Genomic DNA, 14,808 nt, shown 5'->3' with positions numbered 1-14,808 from the left:
GAAGCCAAACTTCCATTCATGGAGATAATGGGAACTGAAGATGTTTGAGAATCCAGGATAACAAAGTGTGGATCTGTTTGAACACAACAGGCAAAGCAGCATCTTCGGAGCACAAAAGCTGACATTTCAGGCCTAGACCCTTCATCAGAAAAGGGGGAGAGGGAGAGGGTTCTAAAATAAATAGGAAGAGGGGGGAGGCGGATTGAAAATGGATAGATGAAAGGCGAGGTGGAGAGGAGACAAACAAGTGAAAGGGGTGGATATGGAGCCAGTAAAGGTGAGTGTAGGTGGGGAGGTGGGGAGAGGATAGGTCAGACCGGGGAGGATGGACAAATCAAGGGGGCGGGATGAGGTTAGCAGGTAGGGAATGGAGGTACAGCTATAAGTGGGAGGAGGGGATAGGTGAGAGGAAGAACAGGTTAGGGAGGCGGGGACAAGCTGGGCTGGTTTTGGGATGCAGTAGGGGGAGGGGAGATTTTGAAGCTTGTGAAATCCACATTGATAGCATTGGGCTGCAGTTTCTGCAACTTTCGGGTGGCACTGCAGGAGGCTCAGGATGGACATGTCATCTGAAGAATGGGATGAGGTTTGAAATGGTTTGCGACTGGGACGTGCAGTTGTTTATTGCGAACCAAACATACGTACTCTGCAAAGTGGTCCCCTAGCCTCCGCTTGGTTTCCCCGAGATAGAGGAAGCCACAACGGGTGCAGTGGATGCAGCATATTACATTGGCAGATGTGCAGGTGAACATCTGCTTGATGTGGAAAGTCTTCTTGGGACCTGGGATGAGGGTGAGGGAGGAGGTATGGGGCAAGTCTTGCACTTCCTGCGGTTGCAGGGGAAGGTGCTGGGTGTGGTGGGGTTGGAGGGGATTGTGGAGCAGACAAGGAAGTCACAGAAAGACTGGTCCCTCCGGGAAGCAGATAAGGGTGGGGATGGAAAAATGTCTTTGGTGGTGGAGTTGGATTGCAGATGGCGGAAGTGTCGGAGGATGATGCGTTGGATCCGAAGGTTGATGGGGTGGTATGTGAGACTGAGGGGGATTCTCTTTAGGTGGTTATTGCAGGGACGGGGTGTGGGGGATGAGTTGCAGGAAATGTGGGAGACATGGTCAAGGGCGTTCTCCACTACTGCATGGGGAAGTTGCGGTCCTTGAAGAACAACGACATCTGGGATATACGGGAGTGGAATGCCTCATCCTGGGAACAGATGCGGTGAAGGTGAAGGACTTGGGAATAAGAGATTGAATTTTTGCAGCAAGGTGGGTGGGAGGAGGTATATTCTAGGTAGCTGTGGGAGTCGGTGGGCTTGAAATGGATATCAGTTTCTCGGTGATTGCCTGCAATGGGGACAGAGAGGTCCAGAAAGATGAGGGATGTGTTGGAGATGGTCCAGATGAACTTAGGTTGGGGTGGAAGGTGTTGGTGAAGTGGATGAACTGTTCAAGCTCCTCGTGGAAGCACGAAGCGGTGCCGATACAATTATCAATGCAACGGGGGAAGAGGTGGAGTTTAGGGCCAGTGTAGGTGCAGAAGAGGGGGATTGTTCCATGTAACCTACAAAGATGTATGCATAGCTTTGGCCCATGCAATTCATAGACCCTATTTACATGGTACATTGCTATGGAAGTGCAGCCAACATCATCAAAGACCCATTGCACCCTGGTAATGACCTCCTACAACCTCTTGCATCAGGAAGAAGATACAGAAGCCTGAACACATGCACGAGCAAATTCACAAAGAGCTTTTTCCTGCTGTTATCAGACTGTTGAATGGAATCTCGCCAAAGTAATGTAATCTGCAATGTAACCTGTATGCACCTAAGTCTTTTTGATCTATCCATCCTTTGCTTGCTGTGATTTGCCTGTACCACTCATCAGCAAAGTTTTTCATTGTATTTTGGTACATCCGACAATAAAATCAATCAAATAAAATCAATCAAATTGAAATGATTAGCCATCAATAATATTCAAATGTTATTAATTATTTGAAAATAAGAGTCGGCAACTAAATAGATACTCTAACACATTAATAAAATGAAATATGCAATCGAATAACAAAAGGAGACCTCCCGTAATTAAAAAAAGACATTGGGGCCATTGCAAAGGAGTAAAAATCTACTTCTTGAAAGAATTATTAAATATTGTCATGTTTCTTACAAGTTATATTTTCAGGTACTACGAGGCAATAAATGTGTAAAACCTTCTGGAATTTTAGAATTGGGTAATCTGTAGGAAGCAGAGAAACATACAAAAATGCTCAAAAGCTATGTTATCCTCAAAGGTCACCAAATCAACATACTGCCCTTTTCACCCTCATGAATAAGACCAATAGAATGGAAATTACAGGCGTGAAAACAAGGCCAAATGCAACAGGGTGAATCCCAGACAGAAAAGTGTTTAGGAGGAAAGGCAATGATCACTACTTGCTTTACACAGTACCTACGCCTTGCAGTGTTAATTATCAGTTTCTTATCATGATCATTTTATGTTCGAAATTCCTTAGTATGGCTATAACTTTATCACTATCACCAACTCTTTTCTCAGGCTAACCCCGATAGTACATAATCTTGATATCCTATTTGACCTGTGCTGTTACTCAAATCAACCATTAATCAGAGATAGTAGGAACTGCCGATGCTGGAGAATCAACCATTAATCATTTGTTTTTACACACAAACATTGTTTGCTCTTCCCCAGCATAATTCCAACTACCAGTGTAACTATCGTCCAAATGTTTCTCAACTTTATGCCTCACCTTTTTAGTACAATATCAGCTAAAGTAGATAATGCATAAGTTTCCTTATCAGAGATTTTGAAGTATTTGATACACTTGCTCGTGCTGTTTTAATGCCTTTGTATTTTTAAGTGTTGACATTTGTAATTAGTTGTGGTATTGGTCCAAGTGCAGAATATGAATATGCAATGCAAAGCATAACAGTATGAAGGGGGGAAAATTCTTACCAAAGATTTGATTGATTGAGTTTTAAATGAACTTTAATATAAATTTAAATAATTGAAAAATATGCATTTGCTCTGCAAGATTTTGATAAATTTTTAGTGTACTACATCTGTTGAAGTAAATGATGATATTACCTTAGTTATCTTATTAAACAGCTTAACTTGAATTTCTGTGTGTTAGACAATTACTAGTCAGGGCAGCTATTTGCTATATTAGATTGGATTGTGCCAATATATTTTAAGCAAATACGTTTGTTTTCATTGTTCTTTATATATCCTCTTTAAATAATTAATAAAGAAATAAAAAGCTCAAACAAAGCAATTTGAACTGAATGGAACTTGTCTTTGAGAAAGAACAATTAGTAGGTTTTACTCCTATAATTGTTTTGATTGATCATTTGAGTCTGTAGGAGAAAACAACTACATTTTAAGAGGATAGCTTTGATGTTCTGTTCAAAGCATTAGTGCTTAATTGCTTAGTATTCCTGGGGATGTTATGTGAGTAGTTTTATGGTAATTGACATTAGTGATAAGAGGATGTTGCATTGTACAACTCTATCAAAAAAAGTGCTATTTCATTTATTCACACATTGCACTGTCAGGTTTTGAAGTCTAAGAAATAAGGTGGGCATTTGTTTAGCCTTCATGGCTGTAGTTACAGAGGTGAGATGACACCTGATGACACTTATTTTAAGCTAATTGAAAGGATTGCTTTGAACCAGTTTCAAATAAAGAATGAGCAACCCTCAGAATTTGGAGTAAGGATTGTAAACACTTTCTTTTGTAGTTCAGTGTTACCAAGATTTCTGTCATTCTTCTGAAACACAGTTCAATGTAACATTATTTCAAAAACAAGAGGAAGGCACTGACTGCATGGCATGGTTCTCAACCTATAATGCAATCAACAAACATACAGAATTGGACCAAAAACAGAAGTTACTGGAAAAGCTCAGCAAGCCTGGCTGCACCTCTGAAGGAAAATTCAGAGTTAACGTTTTAGGTCCAGTGACCATTTCTTCAGAACTATTGGTAGCAGGGAAAATGTTGGTTTATATGCAGAAAATGGGTTGGCAGTTGAGGTAGGGAGTAAATGAAAGGATAGAGCTCTCAGTGAGAGAAGGGCAATTGGATAGACGAAGTAGTTGATAGTCTGGCTAGGAGGTTGAATAGCTGTTAATGGTGGAATGTTATCGGCTTATAATAGGTAGTGTGTAATGGCTGGCTATATGACAATAAGGCCTGCTGTGCATGGGGGTAGGTGGAAATGAAGAGAGTTTAGGCCCTAAAATTATTGAACTCGATATTGAGTCCAGAGGGCTGCAGGGTCCCCAAGCGGAAAATGGGGCATTGTTCTTCCAGCTTGAATTGAGCTTTGCTGGAACACTTAATATTGAGCTCCTGTGTATTACATGCTGCCTGTATCCAATGCAAAGTCAGAGGAACCTGACCCTGTGTTAAAATGCCTCAGGAGGTGCTACAAGAGAAAGGACCAGCCATTGTCCATGGAATCTGGGGGAATGATGCAATGATTGCAATTAAGGTCAGCTAGATGGACCTCATAGAATATGAGTTCTCAAATTGGGTCTGTTAATCTGGTCCAATCAGGGACACCTAGCTGACAGACGAAAAGAGGCATACCAAAAATTCTGACACTTTGGAAGCTGGGTCTGAAGGAATCGGAGCAGTGTTGAGGACTTTCCACACATAAATAAATGGTGACGTGGTGAAAGGATATTGGCTGTCTATGGAGTTATTTCAGTACCAGGGCGCCTACTGCTGGGCATTAAGAAAACATAGAAACATAGAAAATAGAATTAGGAATAGGCCATCAAGTCTGTTCCACAATTTCAACACAATATCCTGTTTCAGCTTTCTCCCATTACCCTTTTATCCCTTTAGCCCTAAAAATTATATCTAGCTCCTTTCTGAAAACATCGAAAATTTTAACCTCAGTGATGGAGAGGTTCATAGGCTCACCACTCCCTATGTGAAGAAGTTTCATCTCATCTCAGTAGCAAATGGTCTATCCTGTAGCCTTAGACCATGACCCTTGTTCTGGACTCCTAGTCATTGGAAACATCCTTCCTGACTTATCCTGTCAGGAGACTGTACTCATTCTCTTCGTAGAAATGAAGTTTGAGAAGATCGTTAGTGATGTTGTTAAAAAGCATGAGTGATCTGGATGGGGTAGACAAGAAGAAACCGGTTCTTTTGGGAATTTTGATGCAAAGTTCTTCAGTCGAGTGAGATTAATGCCTGGAATGCACTGTTGAAGGATATTTTTGAATCAGTTATCATTGTTGTTTTCAATGGAGAACTAAATAGGCATTGGTGCGAAAACAAACTACAAGGCTATGGAGAAAGGATAGTCGGAAGGTAGAGTTTTTAAGGAGTCTGTGTGTGGAGGTAGGGTGGTTTGACTCCTTGAGTTGCAGAAAATCAATGTAGTGTGTTTCTTTGAAGTAACCATTCTCTAATTCTAGGGAATAACAACAATAAATTGTTGTAAAGGGAACACTAAATGATGCAATAAATGACTTATTCCATTAATAAAGCCACTTCCTAGTTCTCCGGATTGTTGACAGCTGCCATTACTCTAGCAAAGAAAAGTTACAGGTTAATTCCCATAGCACCACCCTCACTAACATTAATGCTGGTTGTGATGTTGCTATTTTAAAGCAGAGTATAGCTTTTGAATGCAATATATGCTGGAACTAAGCATGTGATTTTGGATACTGAAGGTGTAAAATAATTGGAAAGAAATTAAAGCTTTCAGTGAGTCAGACAATCTAATGAATCTCTAATATCAGTTCAAGCATAATATGCCTAATTTTGTAATCAGTACATTAATATTGTTAAGTATAAAATATTATGTAGGTAAGATTTACATGTTTTCAAATCTGCATAAAGATATAAAGTATTCAAAGACATAACTGTATTAGAAATTTCAAATTTGTCTCGGGAAATGTTCAATATTTGTGCAATAGTTGCTATTGTTCATGTCACATTGTAACTGATTTACCCTGGATATCTTTATGAACGTCAGCTTAAATATTTTAAGTTATCCCATCATTATGCCTTAAGGCTAAACACAAGTATTCGCAGTGTACAATTTATTGTATTGCATTTGATTATTTGATGGGATATTACCAAGTGAAAATAAAATTGGAGTTGAAGAGATCATAGAATTTTAAAAAATGCTTAGGCCTGGAGTAGTCTGGAAACTAGTTGTAATTTCAAGATACATGCAATATTTAAAGCTTTAAAAACCCCTATAATTTTCAGCAAGAAAGAGATACGCCATTAGTTTCAAATCATTACATAAATTGGCATTGGGTTAGCAAAGGTCAGAACACGAAAGCAATAGATCATTCATTGATCCTATTTCACCATTCAAATAATTATAATTGATCATTAATTTCAATTATTTTGCACTTCGTATCCCTCTATGTTATTAGAATTATGAATTCTGACAACTTCTAAACACTCTCAAAAATGGACTTCCATCACCCTCTAAGATAGAGAATGCCAAAGATTCACAACTCTCCATGAAAACAAACTAACACATCTCAACTTCACACATTCTTTTGAGGAAGAGTCACCAGATCTGAAACTTTACCTCTGATTTCTCTTCATAGATGCTGGCAGGCCTGTTGAACTTATCTAGAAACATCTGTTTTTATAATCTCAATCTTCCCTATATTGTTAAATTGTATTCTTTATTCCAGACTTGCCAACCAGGGAAAATCTGATCCCCATTTACACTGCCTATTTCTTTAAGTATTTTGTAGGTTTCAATTAGATCACCTCTAGCTCTTCAAAATTCTACAGAACACAGGCTCAGTTTCTCCAAGCCCGCTTTATAGGCCAGTCCCATTATTCTAGGAACCAAGTGGTGAAACTTAGTTGTATTACCTGTGTGACAAAAAAAAACTACCTAAGGCAAATGGACCAAAACCATATACCAAATGCAAAGTTCTGTGCAAGTAAAACAAGAATTTCCATTGTGTGTAATCAATTTCTGTTGTAATAAAGCCAAAGATACAAGTAGTCATCCATAATAGACTGAATATTGCCTTCAGTGAGTTATTTAAGAGGATACCCTTTGTAAAAGCAGAGAGTTTATGAATACATGTGATGATCAACTAGAGTCAGCTGGCTTCACTACAGGGAAATTATGCTTGACAAATTTATTAGAATGTGATGAGGAGGTAATTGGCAGGCTGATAAAGGAGGACCATTAAATGTAATATTTTTGGACTTGCAAAAGACATTTAATAAAGCATTGAATCATAGAATCCCTATAATGTGGAAACAGGCTATTTGGCCCATCAAGTCCACACTGCTTCCGTGAGAACATCCCACCCAGACCCGCCATCTACCATATTTCTGCATCTCCCACCATAAACACTATGGGCAATTTAGCATAGCCAACCCACCTAACCTGCACCCCTTTGGGCTGTGGGAGGAAACCAGAGAACCTGGAGGAAGCCCATGCGGACAGATGAAGAATGAGCAAACTCCACAAACATAGTCACCCAAGGCTGGTATTTTGATAAGGTTCTACATGTAAGTAATTAATTGAATGGATATTTGAGATTCATTAGATTATGTGACTGACTGAAAGCTTCAAATGTATTCTTTCCAATTACTTTACTCCTTTGGTGCCCCAAATCACATATAAACTTTCAGGATATACCGGATTCAAAAGCCTGCTTTGAAATGGCAAATTCACAACCACCATCAGTATGAGTGAGGGTGGTGCTGTCACTTTTCTTTCTGAGAGTAATGACAGCTGTCAACAATCCATAGAACTAGAAAGTGGTTCACTTAATAATGCTAAATAATAAGGTAAGTATGCATGGTATTGCGGGTAATGTGTATTAGGGTGAACAGAGGATTAGCTAACTATTAGAAAGCAGAGAATTGGAGCAAGGGATGCACTTTCAGATAGCAACCTCTAAATAATGGAATGCCATAGATATCAGTATTTGGGTCCACAATAGATTACAATATATGTACATATCACTGATCAGATGAAGAAAGTGAACAAATTATCAACAAGTTGGTACAAGACACAAAAATAGGTGGGAAAGCAAATGGTGACAATGACACAAGCCTACAGAGAGAGTTAAACTGGTTTAAGTGAGTGAGCAAAAGTTTGGTGGATGGAATGTAATGTAGGAAAATATGAAGTTATGCACTTGTCGAGGAGAATAGATGAGTTGGATGTTATTTAAATATGGAAATGCTGCAGAAAGCTCCAGTTCTGAAGGATTTGAGAGGGCTTATGCATACATCAGTAGGTAATAGGGAAAGAAAGTAGCTCTTCTTTCAAAAGAAATGAACCATAAAAGCAGGAAATCTTGTTAAAATTATACAAGGCACTAGTCAGACTAAGGTAGAACAATAAGATCAGTTTTGGACCCCATATTGGCAATTACAGCAGTCCCAAGAAGATCCAGTAGGTTGATCCCATGTATATGGAACCTGTGTTAATAGGAGAAATTGAGCAATGTAGACCTGTGCTCACTGGAATTTAAAAGAATGAAAGGTGACCATATTAAAATATACAAAATGCATAAGTGTCTTGACAGGGTTGGTGTTGAGAGGTGGTCTCCTCTAGTTGGGGAGTTTAGGATTAGAAGACACTACCTCAGTGTAAAGGGCTACCTATTTGAGACCATTCAGAACAGAGGTCATGCTCTGAAGCTGTAGAGCTCAGTACTGAGCCAACAACATGAAAGGAAGTTCTGAAGAAAGAATTCATGCTGGACTTAAGATGTTAACTTTGCTTCTCCCTCTACAGATGATGCCAGAATGGCAGAGTTTCTATTGCACTTGCTGCCTATAGTCCAAGCCACACTCAAAGACTGACTTGAACCGTTCTTGAACCACTAAGAAGGAATCTACCTGTGTACATAGGCTAAATTGTGATTCACCTGTTGCTCAAATCAATTGCCAGCAATAGTTGGTCCTGGCCAAATCTGAATTGGTACCATTCAATATTCACAGCAACTCTGATTTACAGATACAGAAGAGCCAACAGCAAGAGCCCATAAAATATCACTACTGTCTATGTTGTGCTCTTCTGGGTGATTCTTGTAACCATGGTTACTTTGTTTTCTAAGAATTTTACAGACTGCATTATCATGTGCTTCATTATATAACCCTTTATTTTTGTGTACAGAACAAGGAACCAACTTTATTGCATCATGTCCTTGTGACCATGCAAAATATGAGCCATCAGGTGCGTGTGTGTGTGTGTCTGTGTGTGTGTGTGTGTGTGTGTGTGTGTGTGTGTGTGTGTGTGTGTGGTGTGTACAGAGTAGTACAGCAATTTGCTTGTATTTTGACTAACTTTTTCATAAACTCGATCTTCAATTTCATCTTAAAGGGCTTTGTTGTGGGTTGATTTCAAAATTCAAATCTGTAAATCAGGGTTTAGGGAATGTCTTTGGCCTATCTCAGTAAAAAGAAGGTGTGAAAAGAGAAAAGAGTCGGGCTTAAAAGCAGGAAAGCAACCTTAATTTAAATTCACTCTCCATGTCTCCATTAACTGTGAGAGAATTGGGTTCCCATGTTTGGGTTTGATCAATTAAAACAAGGCAAAATCTTGATCAAATCTATTTAAAAAATTACTATAGTCTAAAATTTAAAAGGCTGATTGTGACTGAAAGAAATCAATTGGAAACTAATTGGAAAAATTTAGTGACTACAATTGTTTGTTGAGCAAAGTAAAAAATCACAGAAAATCCTTTTTGATCTAATCCTATAAAACCTGCAAATGCTAATGCAAATACACTTCCACAGCAGAGGCATCAGACAAGTGAAATATTGCTATTCCTGAGGACAGACTAGTTAACTACAATAGCTAGGGAACAATAATTAAAATCATCAACAAAACTAAAAGGACCAAAATGCTCCAGATATTGCAGCATATTATCATCAGTCCGCCACTAGAACAGCTAGATGCAGTGTTAGAATCAGAAGCTATGCAACACCTTGTTACCCAGTGAGAGCTAGAAAAACTAAGAAATCAACTAAATTTAAGAGACTGAGACAAAAGCGACAGCAAGACATTGAGAGCAGGAGACAGTTGTCTCCATTTCCAAAGTTGGATTGCCTGTAACAAGATAATAAAATGTGAGGCTGGATGAACACAGCAGGCCCAGAAGCATCTCAGGAGCACCTGAGATGCTGCTGGGCCTGCTGTGTTCATCCAGCCTCACATTTTGTTATCTTGGATTCTCCAGCATCTGCAGTTCCCATTATCACTATTGCCTGTAACAATCTTCGTTCCCTAGGAAATTATGACAGTCACAAAAAAAGTTGAGCCATCATGTTTCAAAGTCAATTTGAACAGTCCACTTTACTGTCTGCTGCTCCCAAGGATCCCAAGGAATCAGAGAAAAAAAATTAAAGGAAAGCAAGCCCAGTTCCGCTGGTAGTCCTAGGAGCCTCTTGCTGGCAGCAGATACCTTGACTGGTTTGAGGGCTACACCCTACCAGTTCCCAGCATGGCCTCTTGGTTGAATAAATTTGCAATGTGTTTGCCATTCAGGCAGCAGGCACAAGATGTACTTGTCAGATTGAACACTTGTCATGCCTTACATTAACATCCCTCCATCCTACCTGATAGATCACTACTGAAAAGTGTAAGTGGGGTCCTTGCTTATGTGGCTGCACTACTGAGGACATCAACTCATCAAATAGCCTTTGCCTCTTTCTGAAGTGCTAATATGCCAATGGGCATGGCAGGCAAAACAAGGCAAGACATGAATGCTGCAAGAATACAGGTAAATGATACATGAGCAAGTGCAAAGAGAATAATCAAGGAAGCCTGAGACTCTGCCTGGTCCAAACTATGAGCTGCATGCCTTTCTATGCATGCAAAATATCCCTGCTGCAGCCTTTTAATGTTAATTGCTGATGTGCCCTATTTGCAGTTCGGAAATTTGCCTTGCTGATCATCAAAAGCTGGTAAACACTGGATGCCAGTGTTCATGAGTGTGGAGTTCTCAAGTAAAAAGATGTGTTCTGCAGTTTGCTGCAACATGGCTGCCTTGCTGAGTTTCTTGCTAACTGTGTGTGGTATCAGTGTTCTCAGGGACTGGAACCCAGCATTGATGTTTTGTATTCAGTGGTGGTTAATTTTTGTTGGCAAACAGTGAGGTGAGTTTCTCACCAGGCAGCAGCGAGTTGCCAACTAATGGCTTGTTAAATACCTTGCTAACACCACAATTTACTTCATTAGTATTCAGCTTCCAGTCATACTAAACACACTAAATAACGTAGATGTTGAGAAAACACCAAATGGAAATCCAAGCAAATAACTGGCGGATTCAGTTTGCTGTTTGCTCTGTCGTATATGATCAAATTGCATTTCAGGAGACTGTCCGTGACTACCGGCTGCATGCACACTTGACTTCCAGATGAGCCTTGTCAGATTTCTCATTCAATTTTGCCATACATCTCGCCATAGCCAAGATTGTTTAGGCCCCAGTATGATTCCACCCTTTAACTTTGAAACAGGTTGAGGAAAATTTTATTGTGGGTTTGTTTCAAAACTTGGGGCCTGAAAAGAAGAGTTTGGTATACACACTTCAGTTTATCACAGTTAGGGACAAGAAATAAAAGGGAAAAGAACAATTCAAACACTACCTCATTGTCTCTGGTTTAAAAATAGAAAGAAAAATCCTAATTTAAATTCATCCCCATTCTCCCTTTGTCTATGATAATCATGTCAGGACCTCTGTTGCTATAGTAATTTATGATCCGAACAAAACACTCAGATTTGAAGGGCCGAAAGGGAACATTTGAAATTGTGTGATCTCATTCTTACAGATTGTAAATTGTTCCTATTGTTACTGAAATTGTCAAAATTTTCTTCTCTCCTTTCTGTCTTTGTTTTTATATTAATCTAATCTTTCTTGCCATCTTTATTGATTAATTTAAATTGACTTTAAGCCATCAGGTTTGCTTCTCTGCCCTTGAGCCTGGTTATGTCTCTATCCTGAAGTTGAAATGTTTACAAAGGTGACCATTGATCCCATCATTCATCAAATCCCAGATGCCTTATTGATCTTCCTTCATTATTCATTATCAATTGGCATTTTCAGCAATTTGTTGTGTGCAAACAATTGAAGTTGAACGGTAAAGTAGAAAATTCTACTGACAATTAACATTTACAGAGAGATGCTTCTTCAGTAAATGCTGGGCAATGTTTTAATGAAAGTAGCAAACACATGAGACTTAGAATAAATGAGCACTTTTGTGAGTCAGCTGGTTCTGGATTCAACATGGGCTTGAGCACATAATCCAGGTTGACACATCCCTTGAATACAAATTCAGTGCTACACTGTTGGAAGTGTTATCTTTAACACAACCATCAAAATCTATTTTCCCTTTCAATGCATGACAGAGATTTTACTGCATTATTTCTAAGATGAGCAGTCAAGTTTCCTTTGTATCCTAGCCAAAATAAATACTTCAAGCAACACTTCAATAAAAAGGACCTGGCTACTCAATTCATTGCTGTTTATGGAAGCATGTCATCTGTGCAATGTGGCTGTCTTGTCTCAGGTATTACATTAGTGACTGTACTTCAAAGAAAAGTTGCTCATTGACCGTAAAGCACAGGAGGATGATCTGCTTTCTGTTTTTTTGTATCACACGGTTGGTTATTTTCCGGACAAAAAGAAATCAGGAGAAAGTTACATGCTATTTGTTTCTGAAGAAAAATTGAATGAGGGTGCTGTCATATTTAATTAAGGAAAGACAACATAATTTAAGAAAAAGCTGTAACAATGGTGCCAGTACACAATATAATGAGAAAAATTGTGATACAAGGAGCAGCAATTCTATGAAGAATTTTCCAGTGGCCGCCCAGCAGAATTTATGACTTGCCAAGAATAGTCACAGTATTCATTAGAGCACTTTTCTGGTCTTGGAGGAAAAAAGGTTTTAATAATGCACATAATTAAATATTTTGCTGCCAGCATTCAAAGAATTTTACTTCTTCAGTGGTGAATATCTCTGGTTGTGGAGAAAGAAACAAGGCAAATATAAAATATTTGAACACTGATGACTGAACTTCCAAGTCCATTGGGGCCATGGATCCATTGTAACCATTTCAAAGAAGGAAAGAACTGATTTATTTTCTGTTACAAAAGTTAAGTGTCGTGTTTTTGGGATTTCTGACCACTGTATCGATTTACCGAGTCAATCTGCCCAACACAATGTGATTTTGTGATAATGGGAACTGCAGATGCTGGAGAATCAAGATAACAAGGTGTGGAGCTGGATGAACACAGCAGGCCAAGCAGCATCTCAGGAGCACAAAAGCTGACGTTTTGGGCCTAGACCCTTCAACAAAGAGGGGGATGGGGAGAGGGAACTGGAATAAATAGGGAGAGAGGGGGAGGCGGACCGAAGATGGAGAGAAAACAATCTACCTTTCTTGTTTTCTCTCTATCCTCGGCCCGCCTCCCCCTCTCTCCCTATTTATTCCAGTTCCCTCTCTCCATCCCCCTCTCTGATGAAGGGTCTAGGCCCAAAACATCAGCTTTTGTGCTCCTGAGATGCCGCTTGGCCTGCTGTGTTCATCCAGCTCCACACTTTGTTATCTTACAGTGTGATTTCATCAGTTTTTAATCTTTCATGGGATGTGGGCATCATTTTCAATGGCAGCTTCTTTGTCTATCCCTAACTGCCCTTGAACTAAAGGGCTTGCTATGCCATATCAGAGGGCAGTTAAGAGCCAATCTCATTGAAGTGGATATGGAGTCACATGTAGAACAGATTTTCTTCTCTAAAGGACATGAGTGAGCCAGAAGTGTTTTTATAACCATCAATGACAGTTCCACATTTAATTAATTAAATTTAATTTCTAGCAGCTACCAATGATGGCATTTTGAAATCCATAATCCCAGAGCATTATCCTCGCCTATGTCTTATTAGCTCAGTGACATAACCACTACACCATCACCATTGCATTACTGTGAAGTCTGTGTGTATTCAGAAGCTAACAATGTGAGCAGTACTGCTGAGATGTCAGACAGGACCTGATGACACAATTCTAAAAATCCTGCGTACTTTGAGCTTGTGTTAAAGTTGACTCATGGTCACACCAAAGTGCTCCCATTTTACTTCTAAATGGGCCCTTCCCACTATTCCAGTCATATCCTTTTAACAAATTACAGAATCTTAGAATAGTCACAGCACAGAAGGAATCAATTCAGCCAGTTGTCTCTTTGTGGAATCATTGCAAGAATGGCTTACTGAATCCAAATCTCCCAACATTTTCTCCAAAGCTCTGCATCTCTATTTTCTTTTCAGTTAAGTATTTAATTTTTTTTGAAGGCCATAATTGAACCTGTCTCCACCACAGAACATTTCTGCAATGAGAAGTTTGTCTCTGTCTCATCTGTTTAGATCCCTTCATGATCTTCAATTTATTTACCATATCTACTCAACTTTTTTTTGTTCTTCACAATGAATAGTTTAGCCAATCTGTGCTCCTAAGTAAAATTCTTTCTTCCTGGAAGTGTCTTTACCATTTTCACTCTCTCTGACTTCTCCAGATCTTTACAAAAGTGTGATGCTGAGAATAGGATGCCCCTTGAGGCTGAACCAGCAGTTTGTACAGATCTATCACAATGTACTTTCTTTGTTGACCCTGGTGCCTTTGTAGGGTGTCAACTGGTGTGGTGAACAAAAGAGGCACTCAAACAAAAGCTCTAGTACAACTTAGTCTTTATCAGTAGTCAAATCACTTAACAAATGCAGGCGTTCATTTAATTCTTAATAACCTTGCAGTTACCTTGCTATTCTACCTTATCATATA

This window comes from Stegostoma tigrinum, chromosome 6 (genome assembly GCF_030684315.1).
Source record: "Stegostoma tigrinum isolate sSteTig4 chromosome 6, sSteTig4.hap1, whole genome shotgun sequence".
Taxonomy (NCBI): domain Eukaryota; kingdom Metazoa; phylum Chordata; class Chondrichthyes; order Orectolobiformes; family Stegostomatidae; genus Stegostoma; species Stegostoma tigrinum.
Note: the sequence above shows the minus strand (reverse complement) of the source record.